The sequence below is a fragment of the Mus musculus genome, chromosome 12, assembly GCF_000001635.26.
Source record: "Mus musculus strain C57BL/6J chromosome 12, GRCm38.p6 C57BL/6J".
Taxonomy (NCBI): Eukaryota; Metazoa; Chordata; class Mammalia; order Rodentia; family Muridae; genus Mus; species Mus musculus.
The window spans coordinates 34894980-34919952 of NC_000078.6; the positions used below are offsets into that span (position 1 = coordinate 34894980).

Genomic DNA, 24973 nt, shown 5'->3' on the forward strand with positions numbered 1-24973 from the left:
TTCATGTGTGAGTCAGTATATTAACCGTTAAGGTTACCCTGGACCCCACCCCTGGAGGCCCTGCAGATGTGGCTGCTGTGTCACATGTGTGTCAGTAGGTGGCAGAGAAGAGAGAGACCATGCCTCTACTCAGAGTTCTGATCGATGAACATCTGAATGATTAGTAGCCCAACATTCCCTGAGAAACGGGAGCCTGAGATGATCACTTGTCCATTGCCAGGGTTACTCAAGACAGGGAGTTCGCCTGGGGGCCACTAGTGTGGTGCCACACAGACCCAGACATGCTTCCAGCCAGAGACTAGAAGAACTAGAAGACTAGAAGTGAGACTGAAACAAACAACCCTTGCATAGGGCAACTCAGTTAGTCTTGGTGAGGAGCAATCAGGAATGACCACCAGACTGGTGCTATGGGCCCTGGACAGGGAGCTAGCCCACCAGTCTTGTGCCATGCGGATCTGGAGGGCAGATCATGTCTCAGATGACCCCCTGACAGGTGTCCTAGTGTACAAGAGAGACATAGTCCTACTGAGACCACTTCTGAGATGAACCCAGACACTTAGAGACCCCATGTGCCACAAAAAGAGCAAGTAAGTACTGGAAAAACGGAGAAATGGAAAGATGTGGACACAATGAAGAGAGGCAGAACTGGAGACTTGAGAGTAGTGAGGAACAGCCTGATGTGAGTAGACAGTGATGTCACCTGTGACCATGGTGAGATCCTACCCTGTGCTGCCACTGGGGGCCACTTCTGGGTCCATGGCCCTGAAGCAGTAGGGGTCTGTTACCATCAAAGGCCAAGTGGTCTGGGCTGCCTTCCAGGACATGTTGATGACTGAGGGATGTACAAAACTGGCCCCACTCCTCACCTGGGCATCATGGGAGAGCTGACTCCATCTCTAGCCAGTTAAGGTACTCAGGAAAGCAGACCCTACACATCTCAGGAGTTGCAGGTGAACCAACCCCATGGATATGAGCATGGGAGGGCTGGCCCTACCATTCATCTCCTGTGCAGTGGCATGAAAAGAGTGATTTCCTCCTTACCCCTTACCCTTCACCACCTGGGGTATACAAGAGAGCTGCCCCTGCCCCTCACTACCTAAAGCACCCAGAAAAGTGGGCCCTGCACCTTGCCTGGGCAGCACAATAAAGCTGACGATTGCAGGGGCCCCAATTGAGCCATCCAGAGGGTGGGAGTGAAAGAGAGCTGGCCTCACCTCTTGTCTGCTGGGTGGTAGCTCAGGTGAGAAAGAGATGCCATCCTCCCCTATGTAATCCCTCACCATCAATAGTAGGGCAGGAAAGCAGGCCTCCCAGGACAGGAGAGCGGGAGAGCTGGCCCAAACCCTCACCAGCTGCAACCCTTGGGAGAGCGGTCCTGCTTCTCCCCTGTGCAGCATGGTAGAGCTGGCCCTGTTGCATGGGGGAGGGGGCTGCTGCTGAGCCAGCCCCAAAGGCTTGAGAGCAGGTGATCCATTGGTCTGACCGGCTCAGATATCTCCCAGGCCCAGAACCAGGTCTTTTAACTGATCCACTACAAACTCCATCTATGAACTACTGGAATACATGAAGGGGCCAGTCTTACAGATCCAAACCTATATGATCTCCATGACACAGAGCAACAACAGGATATCTGAGAGGAGTCTCAGTGAGGTTCCACAATTGATAGTGTAGCAGAAGCCAGAGGCCTTGTACCAGACCGAGGAGTCATTGCAATGGACATTTGCAAGCAAAGAAGTGTGGACAAAAGGGTGTACTGTGACACATTACAGCTTCCACACTGAGACTTTTTTTCTCTGTTTGGGGGGAGGGGGAATGTGTAAGCGTGGGTAAAAGGGGAGGGGAAGGAGAAGATGAGTGATATTGGGGTACATGACGTAAAATTTATAAAAACCCAACCACAAGTTACATACACTCACTCACACACACACACACACACACAGAGAGAGAGAGAGAGAGAGAGAGAGAGAGAGAGAGAGAGAGAGAGAGAGAGAGAAGCAGTGGTGGCAGAGGCCTTTAATCCCAGCACTTGGGAGGCTGAGGAGTGGATCTCTATCTATAATTCAAGCCTGGTCTATAGAGCAAGCTCTAGGACAGCCAGGGCTACAAGCGAAACCCTGTCTCAAAAAAAGAAAATCAAATCAACTCCTGCCCTCATAGACTCACAATGCAATAAGAAATAAAAAGATATAAACAGCTGGTAGATCAAACAGTATTATCGAGGCATCAGCTGTGAGGCATATACTCCATGCTGTGAAAAGCAATACGGCGGGCACACTCTCTGGCCTACAGAGTTTCTATCTAGCTGATGCCCGCAAGAGAAGGAACACAATGTAAAATGTGTTAATTAGTGAATTAAGCACAAATCCATGAGTCAACTATGGAATTCTCTCTCCCTTACGGGTTTTTATTGAGATGATAATCTACAGATACCGTATTTCTGATACTGATTTCTGAATATGTGTTTAAAAGGAATTAGTGCTCTGGAGCAGACATTCCACGTTTCCTATTTGTGCTTCAGGCATAGCAGACAAAGGCTGGGGTGGCTCACACCTGTAATGTAAGCACAGAGGGGAGTGGCTACAAGTTCAAGCTCATCACAGGTCACTTAGTGAGTCCGAGGCCAACCAGGACAAGGCACTGCATCAAGCAAAACACAACACAAATGCCTGAACAGAGGAAAGATGAAGATAAAGTCCTCACCAAAGAGCAGGCATGAATGTCAGCATCCAGCACCCTTGTCACACGTCACATCTCCACGTTTGCTCTCCGGCCATTTCTGAATAAAGTTTGCTCATTGACACAGAAGAAGCCAGAATCTCCACAGGGAGAATCATATATTAAAAAAAACAAACAAACAAACTACAGCCTTTTCAGTGGATTGCTTACTGATGGAATTTCAGTCTCAGATGCATATGGAGTCTGATGGCCCTGCACCAGGGCCTTGAAGTTAATATTGCTTATTTTTCTAAAACAAAAACAAAAACAAAAAAGCCTACTGCTCCGGGGATATTTACTGCACTTACCCTGATAGGAAATGAGGAGCAGAATCTGAGACTCCATCCTGCACCCTGAAACCCAACACTGGCAAGGTTGCTTCAACTGCCGCATGACTCGGTCCCATTTCCTCTCACTTCATCCCTTCTGTTGCTCACATGTAGTGTTTGTTCACTGGGTTTGGGTTTGACTAACTCCTAAAATCTATAAGCAGAAAGCATTTATATTTTATGTCACTGCCTACTTAACAAAAATGCTTAATAAAGATAACGAGTTCACACTGTGCAGATCAGCAGTCTAGGCAAAACCAGCTCACTCTTCCTGTGGCTTCTGTCGGGAGAGCAAGTGCTACCTCTGTCCTTCCCATCAAGGTATGGTCAGGGAGGGGTCATAGCTCTGGAGTGAGGCTACAAGGATGTGTGTAAATTGCCCAGTGCCTTAAATGCATCGCTACATTTCAAAAGTGTGAAAATGCTGCCTTCTGTATAAAGAAGAAGAATGCTGCCTTCTGTATGAAGAAGAAGAAGAAGAAGACGAAGAAGAAGAAGAAGAAGAAGAAGAAGAAGAAGAAGAAGAAGAGGAAGAGGAAGAGGAAGAGGAAGAGGAAGAGGAAGAGGAAGAGGAGGAGGAGGAGGAGGAGGAGGAGGAGGAAGAGGAAGAAGAGGAAGAGGAAGAAGAGGAAGAAGAGGAAGAAGAGGAAGAAGAGGAAGAAGAGGAAGAAGAGGAAGAAGAGGAAGAAGAGGAAGAAGAGGAAGAAGAGGAAGAAGAGGAAGAAGAGGAAGAAGAGGAAGAAGAGGAAGAAGAGGAAGAAGAAGAGGAAGAGGAAGAAGAAGAAGAAGAAGAAGAAGAAGAAGAAGAAGAAGAAGAAGAAGAAGAAGAAGAAGAAGAAGAAGAAGAAGAAGAAGAAGAAGAAGAAGAAAAGAGTTTCTTCATGCAGTAGCTTTTACTATGGGCTTTACACGTTAATACAATTCAATTCCTAGGCCTCCAAGAACCTCAGCTGTTAGCACAGACTACTGCTAGGCATCTCTGTAGAGAAGATTGAGATGAGGAGAGCCTGCAGTGATCAGAGAATTTGTCACAGGGACACGGAAGATGGGACATGCATCGAGCCCCTAAGAAAAGCAAACAGGAGCTCAGCTTCCTAAGGGGCGCAGTGTCCCAACAGAGCCGCAGAGGAGTAAAAGTCCAATATAGCTACAAAACAAGGACTTGATCTCTCTAGTCAGAATATGCATCGTGAATGGAAACAGGAAAAAAAAAAGTCCTCTCATTGCAAAGGGCAGAAGCTCAGCTCTGATGGTCGCTTGCATAACATAATCCCAGGAAACTGAGTGGTAGGACTGGTCTTGGAAATGCCCGGCTCCAGAGACAAAACAGTTGGGTTTTTACAAGTTGGTAACTCCCTCAGTCTGTCTGTTCCCAACTATCAAAAACTCAAGCCCCTTGCTAACAGCAACAGTCTAACCTACAAAGGCATTAGGTCTGGCCTGTGAATGAAACAGTGTCATGCAGGGATCTTCAGCCTCTTACAGCTGTACCCCTAAATGAAAAACTAAAACTTACAAACAGAAACAAGTTTATTTCAGGGTTTTCTGAGTCCTGTTTGGATTAGGATATTGCTGTCCTCGTCAGTTGAGCTGAGGGTAGCTCACCGTTCCTCTTTGTAAACTGCAGTGCTTGAGAAGGGTAGACACGGGGACCTGGGTGAGACAGTCACCATGTTCCAACAACCTGTCTCCCATCCACAGAACAGCCTGCTGGTTTTCACCTGACCTAACACAGTCCAACGTGGGAGATTCAGTTTTAAATGTTTGCAGATTGACTAAAGTATCCAGGAAAATCTTAAAGACTTCTCGTATGTATCAGGATATATAGTACAACTCTGTAAAATTAATAGAAATTAGATGTGGTTTCCAGGGTCCCACACCAAGCTTGTATCTCCCAGGAAAGCAGGAAGGGGATCTGGGCCAATGATTCTGATCAAGGGGACAAGGGCCATTTAAAGAAGAGATTTAAGTACATAAAATAGAAGAAAGGGGCAGAGTGTCTATGAATAGAATTCGAGGCACCACAGAGTAGAAAGGACTGCCGAGTAATAGAAGAACAAAGGAAGAGCATCTCAATAGACTTTTCAGTAGATCAAAACAGTGGCATCTGAAAAAGCCATAGAAAGAACCCCATGGCCAAAGAGGCGGTGAGAATTCATAATGTCCCCCGATTTAACTTAATAGTAGAAATCTACATACAGGAGGGGGGGGAATGGACTCGGAGCTTTTGATTTTAACCAAAATGGAAAGTTCAAATAAAAATTGAACAGCCTCCACCTATTCTTACTTTTAGATCTAAGCGAGACCTATAATCTGTGCTGCCTGCTGGGAAAATCAAACAAAGCATGATGCAGCGTCCGCTCTCACTTGGATCTTTAACCAACATCTTCCAGTGTGCACTTCTCTCAAGGTGAATGAGGGACCCCAAGAGCAGTGACAGCAGAGGCACACTTCAATGTGTGCACGAACAGCTTCCCCCGGAGACTTCACTTACTGCTGTGAGTAGAGAATGTGAGCTCAGACGACAGGCTCTGATATCAGACCTGCATTCAATTTCTGATGCCACCCATAGTTGAATGACCCCGGGCAAGGTAGTTAACCTTTCAAACTCTCCCTTTACCTGGAGGTGGGAAAGAAAGCAGCAGAAGAAAATGTGGACCAGGCTGCCAGAGTACAGGTCTGGATTTGATAAAATTGCCCCAGAAAAATGAATAGGCTGTGTTCCATAGGCCTGAAACGCCTATAAAGCAAAAGTACACCTATTGTCTTTGGGTCACAGACAGTATGGTGATTCCAAGTGCCTCTGTGGTCTGTTTTCTCCAGAAAAAAAAAAAAATTAGAAGGCAATGCTATGAGCTCCAAATCATAGTGCTGAATCCTTGAAATTATTAGTGGACCCAATCCATAAAAGCCTTCTGCATGTGAAATAACATTTAAAGTGAATAAAGTCGGAGTCTAGGCTAGTGCATGATTCTGATTCATCTGAAAGACTTCCATTCGGTTCTCGCCACCATCATTCCACTGTGTGGCTCCACCATGATCACCATTAAAAATCCCAGAAGAGCTCTTCTTCAAGGGACACACACAACTCCAGTCAGGTGGCCTAAGCCAGTCAAATTTAAACTGTTTGTTCTCTGGGATCTTCTTCTTCTCCTCCTCCTCTTCTTCCTCCTCCCTCTTCCTCTTCTTCTTCCTCCTTCTTCTTCCTTTTTCTCTTCTTCCTCCTTCCTCCTCCTTCCTCCTCCTTTCTTCTTCTTCTTCTTCTTCTTCTTCTTCTTCTTCTTCTCCTCCTCCTCCTCCTCCTCCTCCTCCTCCTCCTCCTCCTCCTCCTCCTCCTCCTCCTCCTCCTCCTCCTCCTCCTCCTCCTCCTCCTCCTTCTTCTTTCCCTCATCAGTGAACGTATGTCATTATCTCTTGGCATGATAACTGAACCTCATTCTTATGTATACACAGAGAACCCTGTCTTCAAAACATAACTTCCCTTACAAAAGCTGGGTATGGGTGGCCACAGCAAAAGCATCTCACAGGATCAGTTCCAAAATGGTATTTCAAGTTTTGCTCCTGAGGGAGTAGCTTCTGGGGCCAGTCCACTTATTGTACTAGAGATTTTATGAGCCAGACAATGTAGTAGTCACATCTTAGGTGACCTCCAATGAGTCATGCCTTTGTTTAATGGCGTCCTTTAAATACAAGTGGAACTAACAGAATGTTGCAAAGGTGATGATGTCACTCTGCTGACTGCATTATATGTATTATATTAGTATAGTGTGGGGGGGAGAGAGAGAGAGAGAGAGAGAGAGAGAGAGAGAGAGAGAGAGAGAGATAGTTCTGTAGTCAATAACAGGCTGTTCTTCCAGAGGACCCTGGTTCAATATCTAGTCAGAATCCATATGGAAGCTGACAACTGACTGTAACTCCAGTTCCAGGAGATCTAAAACCTTCACACATACATGCAAGCAAAAACAACAACAACAAAAAATACAATGAGAGAGAGAAGAGAGGGGAAGAGAGAGAGGGAGAGAGGGAGAGAGAGAGAGGCATATATCATCATTATATCATACCATACCATATTTACCGTGAAGAAAGAAGCTGCCATGTTGTAAGGGTGCCTGTAGGGGGGTTCCCTGACAAAGAATGACCAGCAGTTTACAAGAGCTAAGATAGCCTGGGGCTGACAGCCAAAAAGAAAATGGAAACCTTCAGTCCTCCACAGGAAGATAATGCTAACAGCATAAGGAGAATCGGAGGCTTATCATTTTCCATTTGAGCCCCTGATGAAACTGCAGCCCTGACCAAGTCCTGAACAGAGAGAGAGACCTGATTACAGGGCCTAGCTGAACTGTGTGGAATGCGAGTTGGTTTATGCACTACCCAAATCTTACCTGTCTTGAAAATGCCACTTATCACTGCTCTCCAGGAGTTGTTATACTCACCTCCTTGCTATAACAGTGGCTGTACAAATTGGAAGAATGTCCCACATCAGCAGGATCAGCACCCAGAAGCTTTGGAACACCCTGCTCTTCTCTGCCTGCTACATCACACAACAGGTAATGAAAGGCATTGCCTCTTTAAGGCTGCAAACCAAATCCATTTCAGTCAACAATACATCATCAAATTTTGCCCTGTGCTTCATATTGGAAATCATTTAGATGGGCATCTATGAAGCATGCAATTAGGAGAAGCCATAGTGAAAATGTATTAACTTAATAGAAAGTGTCTGGTACTGTCTTCTTAGTTTTTGATTAAAAAAAAAAAACTAGAATTGTTTTCAACAGTTATGTGTACGCTTACATAAGACTTCGTTTTCTATGAAACTGCAATGCTTTCTTCTGTATCCTGGATAATACATTTCATTTCTGAGTCTAACAGCACAATAGCACAAGTCTATCACCTTGGCTGCTGTAAATCATGTGCGCAATTATGTTGAAAATTCTGCTGAGATTTGATAGAGGGAACACAGAATGAGGTAAAGATGAACAAGTTGCTGTGTGTTTTCATCTATTTATTAAGATTCAAAGTCTAAACAGAATAAAAATGGTGAGGTTTTTTTCCCATTAAACCTCTTGTTCACAACCATCAGACTGAGTTATACCGAAGCATCAGTCCTACAGACAGAAAGAAGGAGGGAGGGGAGGGAGGGGGGAGGGGGGAGGGAGGGAGGGGGAGGGAGGGAAGGGGGAGGGAGGGAGGGAGGGAGGGAGGGAAGGGGGAGGGAGGGAGGGAGGGAGGGAGGGAGGGAGGGAGGGAAAAAAGGAGGGAAAGAGGAAAGGACAGAGGGAGAAAGCACAGGCCCTTGATACATATTGCATGATCCCTAACCAACATCAGGCTCTGTAGTAGATAGATGTTCCATTACTGACTTCTGGAATATTCTTTCTTCTTAAAAATCACATCAAGAGTTTCCTCACTGCTGATCCTCCAGTTGGCAAGTGAGCTGATAAACCCAAGAGTGTTTTGACCAAGAGAGGAACATTATGAGGTTGAGAAAGAAGGCCAGTGAAGTCAGGGCAAGATGTGGGCTATGGCGTGCCTACGAGAACGCATACCACTAAGAGAAACTGTGATGGCTTATCTGTGTTCAAATTAGGGGCTAGAGTCAGAGCTCTCCAACAGCAAGACCCTATCCATAGCAGCAGTAACAAATGACTCAAAATCTGTTCTACACACCTGTAGAGACGGGGCTGGAAGATCTAGGGACATCAATGATACTGCCATAGTAGCTTGCTCTTGGAATTAAGAAGTGATAAATACATATCATCATCCTTAATGTCACAAGTTCACTAGTGAATCATCTTGGGTCTATTCATTTACCTGTCATCCTCTTTCTAAAGCCTCTCTCTCTCTCTCTCTCTCTCTCTCTCTCTCTCTCTCTCTTTGTGTGTGTGGAATTATCAAGAAATCTAAGAATAACAAACCCTGGAAACAATTATACATATCTGTGAATGCTTGTAATAAAATTAAGTATGCTATCCTTACTAGGAGAAAAGGACCTCAAGTAGTAAAAGTCCCCACCAACTTAAACATAAATATAAATTACACTTTAAAAAAAATCAGTTGAAGTAAAAATAAAAGATCCACATTTGGATGTAATCACACACACACACACACACACACACACACACACACACACACACACACACACACAATGTCCATAGCTTCACTATTCACTAATGAGAAGGTACAGATGCCACATACAGAAGGATTTTAACATGTCCATATGTTTCTCGAATGACTCTCCTTGTTAGCTATTTTTCCATATCTCTATTTAAGAATAACATACACATTCCCCTCTGAGAGGGTGTAAAGTAAAATATGTTGTAATGTTTAAACAATTCAATAAAATCACCCTAATAAAAATGAAGATCATATAAACTTAATATACCCTTAGATTAAAAATATTAACATAATATGAATTATGGGTCTCATTAATGTAGTTAACTTTTTATCTTGTAGTTAGCCTTATGATTTAAAGATTTAAAGATTAAGCTTTAAAATTCCTCAAAGAGAAGCTAATCTATAGCATGTGTGTGTATGTAAGTATGTGTGTATATGTGTGTATGTATGTGTGTACGTGTGCATGTGTGTGTGTGTATGTGCATGTGTGTGTGTGTGTGCACGCGCGCGCGCAGTAATTATGGACAGTTAGAATAACTTCATGAAGTCTATAATAAAATAGTCACAAACAGTCATAACCTTCTAGCTTCAGAAGCCTTATCATTATTTTTATAGACTGCGACAATTTAATATGACAGTCCCAGGGCATTGTGAGTTATCTGATTTTCCAATAAAGGCAGCTCAATAGGCTGCACTTCAGAGGGGCAGGAACAAGAAGACTGAAATAAAAAAGAAAACCTGCCTCCTGTCTATAAACCAGTACCTCATTTCAAACTCTTAACTTCCTCCTGCATACCTCTGTCCACCTATAGTGCCCACTCGGCAGTGGAGATCATTAACTTAGGAGCAAAGCAGGGATGATAACTCTCTTCCTCTAGCTAGTAACCCATCGAAGGTCAGGCTCAGGATCCCCACTGCAGATACACCTGTTTGCTAGGGGAAACATATCTAAAGACCGTAGCTTTTTCCCACATGTGACATGTTAACAGTGAATGCTTCTCCTCTTGAGATTTGCTCCATTCAGCCAACATAAATGAGGGAAATGGCAAACCGCACAACTAACTTACTTGTTCTTTCTGAAATGCAACATTTTTTGTAAGCATTTTCAACATGAATAGTTTCCAGAAGGCACATTAATGACTTGGTGTCTGTGTAATTAAATTGGTCCAAACTGGAACAGTGGTTTAAAGGGATAAGAAGGACCATTTATTTATTCTTAGTAAACAACACATATATAAAACAACAAATTTTCAGTCACATTAATTTCCATAATAAACATCCAAAGTACCAAAGAGTAGTTCAAAATGTATCTTTTTCCACACACGATTTTTAAATTGCCCTCATTTATTAACTGCAACTTCTTCTGTGCTGTTACTAATTACAGAATTAAAAAGATTTCTGGGGCATCAGAAAATAACATCTAATCTTTTTCAAATGTCAAAAGTGTTCAGGTTGGTTTTTTTTTCTTTTCTGTAACATGGATTCACATGAACTTACTCTGTTTTCCTAGATTTCAGTAATTCCTACAAGGTTTGGAAAAATGAACATGCTCCAAGGAGTCGCAGTTCCTAATCTCTACTCTATAAACTGTCTCCGTCCACCAAGAATATTCAGTTGCATAAGCTGTAAACCATTGGGGGAGGTGTTTAGCTCTTCACTTCTTTTCTGGTATGAGTTAAACTTTTTAAGTCCATTGTATCTCACTTCCATAATATATATGTAGTCGTGAGATACGTATATGTATCTATACTGCATTTCTCACAGATTTCAAAATATTACAGTTAATCTGAAAGTTCCTTAGAGGAAAACACACACCTTCCTGACAGGGAAAACAAACGTGACAGAATTCCCTGAAATGGGAGCCTAGGAAACTCACTCACAAGAGACGTCTTCAAGACCACATCACATGAACTGCAAAGCCAGGGTGCCTTGGATCTGCAGGGCGGCTGGGTCCCACTGTCTTCCAGAGACACACAGGCCTCTGACACCAGCACCTCTCACTGCCGACAAGTGGGTGATGTCCTCAGAGCCAAGCTACCAGCTAAGCAATCAGGGATCAGGGAACGCCCCCCTCTCCTCACTGCATCCCATCCCCACTGCGGTACCCCGAATTTACCTTAATGAGCTTAAGATTCATCCACTGGGCACTTCACTGCTCCATCTCCCATCCTCCAACCTCCTGAACTTTTCTGAAAACCCAGTACTCTGTTGTACTGACTTGGAACTGAAGCGCCCCTCCAAACAGCAAAGGTACCCCACTAAGTATTTCTCCCCTCAAGCAACACGTTGGCAGTACAAACTTTTCATTCATAGCTTGGTTCCGACAGGAATAGGGTGTGTGTTTGGGTAAGGAGGGAGACAGGAGGGCGAGGTAAAAATCTGGCCAGCGACCCTCGCCTAGGCTTGCCTAGCCAAATGCCAAGGTCTTCACCAAAACCACCACCCAGCACCCAACTTCTGACAATGGTACCCACCAAGCTCCGGGCTGCAAGATGCAAAGCAAGTGGAGTGGAAGTCCCGGCAGAGATGCTGCCAACCCGGAGAGCCAGACAGGGAATGCCGCGGCGCGCCCGGAGCACGCGTGGCCCCCAATTCCCAGGGCTTTCCCGGGCAGAGCCAGCCCCGGCTGCGGTGCCACTCACCTCCGCCCGCTCCCGCCGAGGCTGCGCGCCCTCCTCCGCCCCGCGCCGGCGAGCCCCTAACTTCGCCCCCTTCTCCAAACAGCCATCTTCCGCAGCGCAGGAGGGAATGGCGAGGCAGGAGGCCGAGCGCGGAGGGAAAGTTGCCGGCGGGGCGCGGCGGGGCGCGGGCGGCGGGGGCGCGCGAGGCTGAGGCGCTGCGCGCCGTGCGGGAGGCGGGCGGCGGCGAGCTGCGCCGAGCGGGCGGCGCGCGGAGGACGGGCTAAAAATAGCGCGCGCTGGGGAGGGGCGCGAGGGGGGACGGGGTGGGAGGGAGACCGCGGGGCCGGGCCCGAGCCCCGGAGCGGCGGAGCGGGGCGGGGCGGGGCGGCCGGGGAGGCGGCGGGGCCGGGCTGCAGGGACACCTGGGGGCGCAGAGGGCGGACGCGGAAAGGAGGCGCGCGGGCAGCGAGGCAGGGGACTGGAGGGAGATGGGGGATGTCTGGTGAAGCTCGGGGACCTGGGAGACGGACAGAGGCGGCAGGCGCCAGGTGACAGGCAGGCGACCGGGCTGGTGCGGAGGAGGAGCGCGGCCCGGGCCTCGCCCTGCGCGCCCTCCAGCCCCGGTCGCTCAGGTGCGCGCCTGGCCGCGCAGACTGTAGGGAGCGGAGCACCCTGAGAACGGAGAACCGTAGGGCAGGACCTAGTGCATCCCTACACCCGGCATGGAGCTTGGGGGGAACGGGGTTGTGGGGGCGATTAAAGAAAATGCTGCTACGTTTGGGGTTGTTGTTGTTGTTGTTGTTGTTGTTGTTGTTGTTGTTGTTGTTGTACCTAATGGGAAATGTGAGGAAACATGGTGATGGAAGTATTATGTAGGTTTGCCGTGTTTGAAGGCTGCACGGAAGAGCGCAGCATCGCTCTGGAACCCGCCCTGGCAGAAAGGAGGCACTGCTGGGTTCGGGAATTGCCTAGAGGGCGTCTTTGGTGCTTAGTATTTTACCTTGGAGACTGAAAAAGAAATTACAGCTATAACTTGTCTATACTAATATTCCTAATGTCTGTAAATCGCTTTGTAAAGTAGGCAACACTAAATATTTAATAAAAAGGCTAATCCTGAATATATTTTTTCTAATGCTAAACACCTGCCCACTCAAAAAAAAAGGCTAGTAATTATAATTTTAAAAAAAACGGTGATCTAAAGACCAATAAAAGCAAGTGTCTACATGTGCATTTATGGTTTTCCTCTGTACTGGCTAAAACACCACTCGTTCACAGATTACACAGACCCAGAGAGCCCTAACCCAGCGCCCTCATTTCCAGCTCAGGGACCTGAGACTACAAGATCAACATGATTTGTGCAAGGTCTGGTAGTGGCAGTGTTCCTCTCTAGAACTGAGTTGCATAAGCCTGGGACAACTTGAAGGCTACACATTCCATGTCATTTAAGATGACTCAGCATTTGTAGTGGCTATAACTATGATAGCTAGATGTGCCCCCACAGTTTACCCCAACTGTAAATTTGTACCCCAGGAGTGAGAGTGGACAGTTGGCTTTATATTTGTAAAAGAAAAGAAAGCTGGTTGAGGTGAGGAACCAGTGGGGGATCCAGACTTGGGAAGAAATAAAAGTCACTCTTAATGATGTCTTCCAGTGGTCGGGCAGCTTGTCCATACTAGAAAGTCAGTAGACGAATCTTGATATCAGGCCCTCCACGGTGAAAGCATTGGTGTTGGCTGGACCATTTCAGACATGCTTTTCAGATTGTCCAGGTTTATTTATTCAGATAAATACCTATTGACCTGCCAGGCCTTGCTTTTCAAAATGGAGTCTTTGGTCAAGTGTCCGGCCTTCTACCTTTTCTTCCCGTTTTTGTTTGCCTTCCACCGACTCCAAGAGGAACAATTCACTCTATCATCTCTCAAAAAGGACTTTCTAGAAAAGTGTCATTGAAACTCATAACAGTATACATTTCTAGGAGCTCAGCGGTCATATGAAATGGACCCATGTGTAACGATGTGGACAGAATAACTTGGAGTTTGCTCTTATATTTAGGGAAGGTTAGTTTTTTTTTCATTTTTATTAGATATTTTCTTTATTTACATTTCAAATTTTATCCCCTTTCCTCATTTCCCCTCCGAAAACCTCCCCATCCCATCCCTCAACCCCCTGCTCTCCAACCCACGCACTCCCACTTGTTTTTAATTTACCATTAGTTACCTCTACCACATAAGGCATAGTTCATAGCTGACAGCTTTCTTCTTCATCATTCTAGTACCAACTTCAGGGCCAACTCAGAGAGAGAACTTGCTGGTTGCTACTGCTGATTCACGTATTTTAAGTTATAATTTAATTAAAGTATTATAATTCCTTCTAACAGTTCGTATTCTCTGTTCAAGCCTGTACTATACTCTGTGTGATTCTGTATTTTTTTTTCTGGCTTCATTCTCTCCTCAACTGAGCTCTAGGAAGACCAGGTAATTCTTTTTTTATTTCTGGTGTTTTCAGTAGGATTTATTTTTAAAGAAAAGTTTTAGATTTGAAGAGAAATAAAGACTACATTAGGTATTGGGCATCCCTAATTCCCAAATCTGAAATATCCCCATATCTCAATGGTTTTTAACTAACGTGACAGGAGCCCCAGAATGTCATACCTGACCTCATATAATAACTGGTTGCTGTGAAAACCTAGATACCCTAAAAATATTGAATGAAATTACCTCAGGCTATATGTTTGGGAATATGTGAAACAAATGGATTTCATATTTAGACTCAGCCTCTTCCCCCAAGAAATGTAATTATGTGAATATTTCAACATATAAAAACAATATGAATAAAAAACTAAGCCACTTCTGGCCCCACACATTTTTAACCTGCATGTAGAATTTTCGTGTAGCCATCACATGCAATACTACTATCATGAGCTGCTCTCAGTGGCTTAGCATGTTTCCTATAATTAGCAAATGGTTAATCAGATAGAATGAACCTAGAATCATGGTTTGTCATATTTCATTTCTTTTTACATAACTTCCCTTTTCTATTTAGGATCCCAGCTAGGATCCTGAGTTGTACTTGTCATGTCTCTTTAGGCTATTCTTGGCCATGAATTCCTCATATTTTTCTTGTTTTGAAAACTAACTTTGAGAAGCACTGGCCAGCTATTTCATAGGTTATCTCTCTATTGGAGTATATTTGTTTTTCTAACAAGTCCTGAGTTGTAACTCCTAAGGTTCTATCCCTTGATATTAAATCATCAAGAGACTATAACAGTGTCATAATGGATCACTGCAGTGTTGACACTAGTGTCTGTCTGTAATAGTATTTGCCCATGTCTACACTGTAAACTTACTCTCTTCTCCTTTTTGTTCAGTACTTCTCTACAGGGAGTCATATATTACTGCCCACACTTCAGGAGTATGTAGAATGCAATTTAGGATTAGACAAATCGTCTTCCTTTCACAAGAAGCTAATTTGATCCAGACAAAAGAAAGATGACCGAAGAGGAATATCTGATGCTTGTCCCCTATAGAAACATGAATGTGTTCAGCACTCAGTGAATCCCTAGACCAGTCTGCACACAGACAAGCTCAGGACAAGGTCTAAAGGCTCCAAAATAAAAGAAAGGGAACAAAACCATTTATGGGATGTACACAATTTAGCATCTAAAGAGCAAAGGCTTGATAGAAGGGAGGAAGCAGAGAATGGGCCAGGACGACTATTTAAAGAAATAACAGCAGAAAACTTGGCGCACCTGAGGAAAGGTGTAAATACCAACATCCTGGAAGATAAAAGTTCTCTAATCAGATTCTATCAAAACAAGACTATGGACTACGATTAAGTCTTAGGAAAGTAAAGACCTTTTTACCTGGTTATTTTTATAGTGAGGGTCTCACTCTGTACCTATGGCTGGTCTTAAACTTTCTATGTAGATCAGGTTAGTCTTGAACTCTTAGATCCATGAGCCTCTGTCTCCTGAGTGCTGAGATTAAAAGCATACACCTGTGTGCTTGGCTTTAATGTGTTCTTAAAGGTGGAGTGAGCCTTTCATCGGGACCACATAGTTGGGCCCATCTATATACAATGACGAGAATTTGTATTAGATTCAAACAAAAACAAGACTGTATGTCCACTTACAGAAGAATTAAATTGGATTTATTTTGCACATCATACATAAAAATCATTACAAACTGGATTAGACCTCAACATTAGAACCTCCCCCCCAAAAAAAATCCCTACCAGAAATACAGAAGGGGGCTGAGGAAAAAGCTCACTTGCTTAGGTGCCCACCTTGCAAGCATGAGGACTTGAATTTAGTCCCCAGGACCCATGTAGAAAGAGCCAGGGAGAGCAGTGCATGGTTGTAATCTCAATGCTGGCAAGGTCGAGTCGGGCAGATCTCTGGAATCAATGTCCATGCCGCCTAGCCTATTTGATGAGTTCCAGGCCAGTGAAAGACTCTCCCTCAAGAAAGGCTGAATGGCATTTGAGGAATGAAGTCCAAGGTTGTCCTCTGACTTCTACATCAATGCACATATCTATAGAGACATATGCACATGTGCACATATGTACAAAAGACAAACAAACAAAAACACAGAGCAGGCTCTGTGACATTAGTCTGGATAATGGTTTCTTGGGTGGAATCAAGAAATACAGGCTATTAAACAAACAGATAGATAAATGGAAAAATGCCAAGCTACAACTCTCAAGCAAAGCCAAAGAAACCAATCGACAGAAGAGACAAATCCATGTGTTGGGAGAAAATATTTTCCAAAGGTACATCCACCAGTAGGCTCACATCCAAAACATATAAGGAACTCAAATAATCCAACAGCAAGAAAACAGCTCTGTCAAAATAGACAGTGGATGGCACAGACATTTCTCAAAAGAAGGCATACAGCCCAGCAGATGTCTGAAGACATATTTAACCTCTCAAATCACCAGAGAAATGTGAGTTTTAAAACAAGACAACATATTCCCTCATTCAAGTCAAAAGTTTGCTCATGGAAGCAAAAATGGCAGTAGGTGTTTATGGTGGTGGTAGTTGAGATAGTTGTTTGGTAGTTGTCTTTACAAAGAAAGTTCTGTAAACTTTATTTTGTGAAATATCTGTGGCATGTCCTAAGGGGCCATGCCTCTCACCCACTCACTCTTGCTCTGGGCACTTTCCCACTAGTTCAGCCATCAATCCTCCAGATGAGGACAATCTCTTCTTCTAGGGAAAGACACATCAAGAAGAGAAAGGTGAGCAAAACTCACAACTGTGAGATTCCAGTGTTGTCAGCTAGTATCACAAGGTTGGAGCCTGGCCTTCTGTGCCTTTATTTTGGGGTGCAGCCTTGCAGAGCCTGTTTGTGATTGTTTAGGGTGCATGTGTTAAAATGTTTCTTTAAAAAAATCATTGTTATTTATTGAATGAAATAAGTCTTTTTATTATGATGTCAACAAAATTAATTGCACACCCACTATGTGCAGAATAATATGACAGATACTCTAAATCATTTTTTCGAATGTTGAATTTGCATTGTGCCATGGAAAAGGTAGAGACACTTTATTTAGAAGTAATAGAGTATGAAATTTAGCCAGAGTATATTTCTAAAGATGGATGGTGTTTCCCCCTCCTCCTCCGCTCCACTCCACCCACCATTTAGCCTACACTGGCCAATCCTCGGCCTCTGTCTCCTGTGGAGTAGGATTGCAAGCATTGATCACTATCTTAAGCTCTCAGAAGTGAATTATACTATGAATCTACTGTGATTTTGGCTCTGGGGAATCCTCATTTTACAGAGTCTACTACAGCCATAGAGTCTTAATGTAGGATCATCTCACTTTACTTACAATGATGCCAAATGTGTATGAGCATCAGTATCCCCCAAACCAGGCTTTTTCCTCTCAAATATATGAGAGATAGATATGAAAGGGTAAAAGTGGTGACTGATAAGGACCCCAATTAAAGGACAACACTCCCACAGAGCAAGACCAGAGAACAGGTACATCTGAATTCCTAGGGTGCTTTCTGGGGCAGCCCTCAAGTTTGGGTTTCCTCAACAGCTGGGAAACTGAGTCAGACCACTTGTCCATGACTCCTTGGAGAACACCCTGAGCAAAGGGCAGAGTTTCATGAACCAAGAAACGACCCAGCAAGCAAAATAGAGGATTCCAAAACCACTGTAATATTTCCCCATGGCTGTGCTTTCTTTTGTTATCCAGAAAAACATTTGGACGCATTCATTGGTCCATTTCATGAAAGTTCCAGTTCTCACCAAGCACTTTTTTTCCCCTAGAACTCCTCTCATTTTAAAAATAATTTTTCTCAGGGTTGCTACTAATACTTCCTCTGGGGGGGGATTAACAGACAATTTTCCTCAATTAGTTTAATCTGTTCATAGGTCTGCAACAATGGGTTCCTATGGCTCAGGAATTTCCCACTGCAAGAAAAGTGCTGTGCGGTAATAGAGGTGATAATGAGACCCATTAAGGATTTCATTCCTTTGCTAAACTTTCAACAAAACCTGGAAGATATGCTGTCTCTATTCTAAACAATCTCTTTCTTTTAAAATTACATGTATCTATCTATTTATCTATTTATTTAGGAAAAGAGGGTACTTGCACTGTGATACATATATAGGAGTCAAAAGAAAACCCAAGGGAGTTAGTTTTCTTCTTTTGATAGGTGAGTCCCTGGAATCAAACTCAGGTAACCATCTAGCTGGCCCAGGAATCCCTTTCTTATGGAAAAGTGTGTGGAACATGGTAAGGTTAGTCACAAGTCATTGCTCTGTTATGAAATACTGTGAACCCCATTAGGTCACATGACAAATGGCATGCTGTAATTATGTTAGCAGGCCATCAACCAAGATGCATGAAACAAGTGACAAAAAGCCTTCACGTGCATGCAGATACTTCAGGGTGAGTTTCATTAACTGAACACTTTAATATCCATTTTATTAATATTTTATATTAAGATGATTTACATAGCTTACATGTAATATGCTAACACTGCAAGACAATATTTTAAAGTAAATATATGTTTTATTTACTTACATGTTCTTAGTAGGTAAATTATATATATATATATATATATATATATATATATATATATATATATATATATATATTATGACAATGAAATCAAAGGAAAAGCAGTAAAGCAATGAACGTAATTTTAAAATTTTCATTTTGTTCTATACAATTGCTATGGTTTGCACACACCAGGCAGTGGCACTATTAGAAGATGTAGCCTTGTTGGAGTAGGTGTCACTGTGGGCATGGGCTTTAAGACCCTTGTCCTAACTGCTTAGAAGTGAGAGTCATCATAGCAGCCTTCAGATGAAGATGTAGAACTCTCAGCTCTGCCAGCACCATGCCTACCTGGATGCTGCCATGCTCCTGCCTTGATGATTATGGACTGAACCTCTGAACCTGTAAGTCAGCCCCAACTGAATGCTGTCCTTATAAGAGTTTTCTTGGTCATGGTGACTCTTCACAGCAGTAAAACCCTAAGACAATAATATTGAATTTTCTTTGATGTTAAATTTGAACTTGGTGATCATTTATCAATGTGAGATGACTAAATTTGAAGTGCCTTTTCAAGGAACACTATTTTCAGTGCCTCTAAGAGTTAGTGTTAATTAAGCTATAAACAAAAGTAAATAAAATCATCTGGGTAGTGGTGGTGCACACCTTTAATCCCAGCACTTGAAAGGCAAAGGCAGGCAGATTTCTGAGTTCGAGGCCAGCCTGGTCTACAGAGTGAGTTCCAGGACAGCCAGGGCTACACAGAGAAACCCTGCCTCAAAAAACCAAAACAAAACAAAACAGTAAATAACCAGTGACTTAACAAACTAATTTTTTTTTCTAATTTAATCTTAGGTTTGAAGACTTTGGTATTGGTTTGGTGGCTCAAAAGCAAGGTTTTATGCTTTTTGCAAAACTTTTTCCTTTTGCAAAATGGTTGTTGCTCCAGCCATTAAATCTACTTTCTAGAAAATAAACAAACAAACAAAGCAAAACAAACCAAAAAAATCCTAGGCGTTAAGGACACATAAGATAGGCAGCACGTGCATCCAGAAAGCCAATAGTTTCCTCAAAATGCTGAACAGGCTTAAGCCTGATCTCACAGTCTCACTGAAGGCCAAGGTGGGGTGCCACTAGAGAAGGCTGATCCTTATTTGCAAGGAAAACGGAGAGGAACACGTTGCATTGTATTTATTATTTCCAATAGTGTTAAAAATTGAACCTGGTACCTTGTAAGTTTTCAACCTCTGAGCTACATCCATAGTCCAGCAAATATTTTCAATTCATTATTTTCCCAGCCTCTGTACCAGAGAAAGACAAGGGAAAGAGACTTATAATGAATCAGAGAACCATCCTAAAGTATCTTCTATCATTCCTAAAGGCCAATTTCCCTAAAAGTGAAGAATGTGTTAGCAAGATTTTGTAACCAAATGCTTTTTAGAGAGTGTGCTTTGGCTTGGGGAGAAAACTCACTTGGTAGAAATGAAACCTGGTTAATACTCCCCTGGTTAATCACCCACCTCTACAGAGGCATGAAAGCAAAACCCACAGCCAGGCATGACCGCACACACATGTCATTCCTGTGACAAGCAGATCCATGGGGCTACCTGGCCAGCCAGTGAACTGCCGTCAGCAAGCCCCAAGCCAGTATACACTTCCTCCAAGAGCAAGGTAGATGGCAGCTGAGGAGTGACATTTGAGGTTGACTTCTGGCCTACATATGTAGAGAGATAGGGGTATGAGGGACACAGATGTGAGACAGGACATATTTTGTTACAGAATATCATAGGTCATCAGCAGTTCATTCACCTGATTTTTAGCAAGTACAATTAGTTCAACTCAGTTTTACAAACGAAAATGAGATCCAGGTTTAAATAACAATCACGTTGCAGTTACTCAGGAGCTAGGACAGAGTCTGCTCTGTTCTAATGCAGACCTCTACCACAGCACACCATCCTCCACCCAGTCTAACTATGCCCATTGTGCCTGCTTGGATTAAGTCTGTATTTTGTTTCAAGCTCTTAAAAAGTAATGTTTCTCCTCTTTCCATCTTCTGAGCCAAGTTCCAAACTCTCAGTGTTGCAAAAACCCTTTGGCGCCGAATGGGTTAATGTTATGCTATGACCTTCACTTTCCTGCTGTCCCCAATCTAAATCTTCCATTATTTGATCCTGAGACTTTTATCTGCGGACATTAAACTCACTGAGCATAGTTTCCTTCCCCAAAGAGAACCATAACTGTCTACAAATGGGGATGTTCCCTCTGCTGTTCTTTGGAGACTGGAAGACACAGTATGTTCATTTCATAAAACAATTTAGAGAAAATTCTAATAAAAAGATCCCTCTGTTTCACAGTGATTATTAATACAAAGTTGTTTTGCAATAGCTGTGATTATTAAGATTTTTAGTACACATCATTTCACACACTATAATTTTTCTTATATTTTATGAAGAAATATTAGTGTCTGGAGTTTACATATCATGAGTTCTAGTTCTTTATTTATATTTGCATATGATTGCAAAATATTTTCAAAGTTCCCAGTGACTTAATTTCTGTTATTACTGATTTATATTTAAAATATAAAATATTATTTCATCTAAATTGAAAAATAGCAATAAAAAGCTTTTATATTACTCATGACTGGCAAAACTCTTTTAACAGGTAAAATACCAATCACTTCAGCTTAAATTTATACCGACTTCCAGGAAGCTCCAAATGAGGGCTCAAGGAACAAGGCAATGAAAGAACAGAGCACAGAACATGGAGCGTGGACTTATCAGAACATCATTTCTCTGAAGTCAATACTCAAAACAGTCAGGTGATAAATTTTACTAACCTTGCCTTCCTAATATTTCTTTATAAATCTTTCTCTTTGTAAATATATATATATTTACAAATATATATATATAATGCAAGGTTTGCAAATATCAGGATAATGAGCAAGTAATATCAATAGACAAGCAGTTATCATAAAATCTGTACTTCCTTTCTTTGATATGCACAATTGCAGACACCCTTCCTCCTCTGAAAGGTTTCTTCCTCCCCAGGAAACTGGCCTTTAACAGCTGAAGCACCAGTCTATTCCATGATGTCTTGCTTCCTGGACTCATGAGCACAGCTGCTCTGAAGTATCTCTGGATAGATGCTCTCACTAGAAAAGCTTGCCTTTCAAAGTCCCATATATCAGGTCACTTTACCATGCTTATCTCTGGGGAGTAGCTTAGAGAAAGACGTGTGTTCTTCCCATAGGAAGGAACCACAAGTAGTAACAATTCAATACTCACTTTCCTTATTGCTGCAACAAGATCCATGGTAAGCAGCAGCTTAAGGCAGAAAAGGTTCCTTTTGGTTTATAAGTTGAGAGTCTAGTCCATCACAATGGGGTTGGCATGGCAACAGATGCTGGGGGCAGCTGGCCACATAGCATTTTTGGTCAACAAAGCAGAAAGAAGTTAATGCTGGTGTTCTGCTCAGACAATAAGATGGTACCACCCACATTCAGGACAAGTCTTCTCTCCTCAGTTCAGCTTTCTGGAAATGCCCTCATAGACATAACTAGAGGAATAGTTCCTTTGTTCTAAATGTAGTCACTGACAAAAATGAAGGCATTTCATTCTTGAAAAGTTTACTTCAGCTTCATAATACGAAATATGCTTGGCTCATCTCTGCTTAGTACCAAGTACCATAGGGCTTAACAATCCCACACTATTCAAAATCTGAAGTACAAGGCAATCTCTTAAAGGTGAACAACTAAAAATTTTTTAAAACCAAATTAAATACTTCTAACATACAGTAACACAGAGACACACATTCTAACAGGAAAAAATAGACCACAGCAAGAAAAGCTTGATCCAGAGGAAGACCCAGACCCAGCAGGGCAAACTGTAGCTTCATATCCAGTATCTGTGGAGTTCTTGAGAGACTATTCCTGGCTCTAGTAGCACTGGCAGCCCCACTCCTCCCGGTCTGCTGCCTACAAAGCAGGAGCCTTCTCTCCTAAGCTAGCTCCACTATATCCCTTCAACTATCCCTGGCAGACGTCTGACAGTCCTGCATCTCCAAAACCTTACAGTGGCTACCACAGCTTGGGCTTCATCATTCCAGCCTCATGATTGGCCCCCAGTGGCTTCCTCACAGGGAGTCTAACCCTGTCATGCGAGCTGTTTTCTGGAACCTCGTGGTAAGCTTCCATGACTCTCAACGCCAATACCACGAAGAACTACAGACAACAAAGGAAGGATCATATTGAGAGATATAAGAAAGTCTTCACTAAGGAAGAACATAACAATTGTTTATTCAGTGGCCCAAATGGTCAGCCCTGAAACATATATAAGCAACATTATATAGTTTGAGCAGGTTATATTAGGAATACATATGTTTATGTGTTTGTATATGAGTCATCTCTGCACTACAAAATAGCCTCCGGCTGCTGTCTGCAGCGAGGGCAGAGTTCACGTCCCAGGTCACAGGGAGGTCTCCTGGACAACGTAGGTAGGGCTGCACGGCTGGTGGACGAGGCCATCTTCAGCCAATGCATATAACAATCATTGATCTATGAACAAAAAGGCTATGAATTTGAAATAGAGCAAAGAGGGCTACATGGGAGGACTTGGAGAGAAGGAAAGGAAGGGAGTAATGATATGATTATATTATAATCTCAAAGAGAGAAGAAAAGGAGATAAAAGACACACTTTTAAAATTAAAAATTAAAATTAAAATTAAAATTAAAAATTAAAAATTAAAAACAAAAAACAAAAAACAAAAAACAAAAAACAAAAAACAAAAAACAAACCCAGCACCTGGGTGACATCCACCGTGTACTGCTGCCAACTTCAGGTGCAGCCTGGTCCCTTGAAGCACAGATTCGGAGGCCGTCGCGTGATGGCCCTGAGATGCTTTCCGGAGCAGATCTCTGCATGGGGAACCTCACCAGCAACATCTGCCACTGAGTTCTTTCCTTTCACAAAGTTTCGTTTTCCCAGAACAGCCTTCCACGGATGAGATTTTATCCTTGGAGAAAGTTTCCTATTGTCCCAGAAGAGTGGAAGGTTTCTAGTATCTGTTCTCCCCTCTTCTAAAACTTCTTACTTGCCTACATCCATCTCCTTGCCAAACTTTACATTGTCACTTTGCTCTGCTTTTCTTTTTCTCTGGAGAGTTGATGAAGTGCAGAGAATGATGGCCATAACAGTCCCAGAATGCTGTGCTGTCTTGAAATTGTCTCTGCCCAGAGAAATCAGCCCACTACCTTTTAATTCCGCCTCACTCAAGGTTTCAGGATACAGGCAAAATTCATCCAGATTCTCTGGATACAGGCATAACACATACAAATTCTCTGCCAGAATGGAACACAAATGCTCTCTAGCTTCGTTTTTGAGAGAGTTATAAGTCAACTCTCCACTGTCCACTTTTTCTTGACATTCTGTTCTTCCAACCCCCCACAGAAATGACCCATCCAGTTATGCTTACAGCATCGAAGAGTTTCTTTAGTGTTCAGGCCTGGAGTCTTCCACATGTCTACTATAAATCCATTCCAAAGGCCTATGAACCACACTTTCCAGTTTCAAGTTGCCACAGCAACAGCCTCACCCCTTACTGCCAAGTGTTTACATTAGTTCCTTAGTTAACTTTACTAGTTACTGTGACAAAATACCTGATTAGAAGTGATTTAATGATTTAATGGAAGAAAAGTTTACTTTGGTTAATACTTTATAGGTATTGTCCATCCTGGCAAGAATGCTATAGCCATAGGAGGGTGAGATGGCTGGGGTAACAATGTATCTACAGTCAGGAGGCAAATAAGAATTAATCATCATCATATTTGCTTTCTCCTTTCTAGTCAGTCATGGATGCAAACACTGCATAATAGGTGGGTTTTCCTTCTTCAGTTAAACCTTTCTGGAAATACACCCATAGATACACATACATGACAGTTCTAAATCCATACAAGATGACAATGAAGATTAACCATCATAATATTCTAATCATATTAATTAACATTTTCTTATATAATAGACACTAGAGATGATTCTATTATCCCGATTATTCAAGTCCGTTTTTATAGCAACCCTGCAACTTAGGTACTTATAATTGTCACCACTGAAGAAGACTGAGTCAAGTTAATTACTACCTAAACCCCACAGCTAATGAATGAATAATGGAGCTTAATTCAGACGCAGACAG

General features: G+C 42.9%; 1 protein-coding gene and 1 non-coding gene across 6 annotated transcripts in view; one reads left to right on the forward strand and one right to left on the reverse strand.

Annotated features, from left to right (window-relative positions):
* The window catches only part of Hdac9 (histone deacetylase 9), an 869516-nt gene extending 847400 nt beyond the window's left edge, over nucleotides 1-22116 (reverse strand). The window contains exons 1-2 of one of the 5 annotated variants that reach the window (NM_001271386.1): nucleotides 22075-22116; nucleotides 20020-20091 (exon numbers count right to left, since the gene is read on the reverse strand). The gene's annotated coding sequence lies outside the window, so the exon portion shown is untranslated. Of the gene's footprint in view, nucleotides 1-11632; nucleotides 12037-20019; nucleotides 20092-22074 lie in introns of those variants that run through there. The other 4 variants (XM_030246984.1, XM_006515264.4, XM_006515266.1 and 1 more) reach the window with 4 other exon arrangements.
* Nucleotides 45-176, forward strand: Gm24429. Its single transcript, XR_003950351.1, has one exon. It is a non-coding gene; the product is annotated as a small nucleolar RNA SNORA17 (small nucleolar RNA).
* Nucleotides 22117-24973: the final 2857 nt, after the last annotated feature.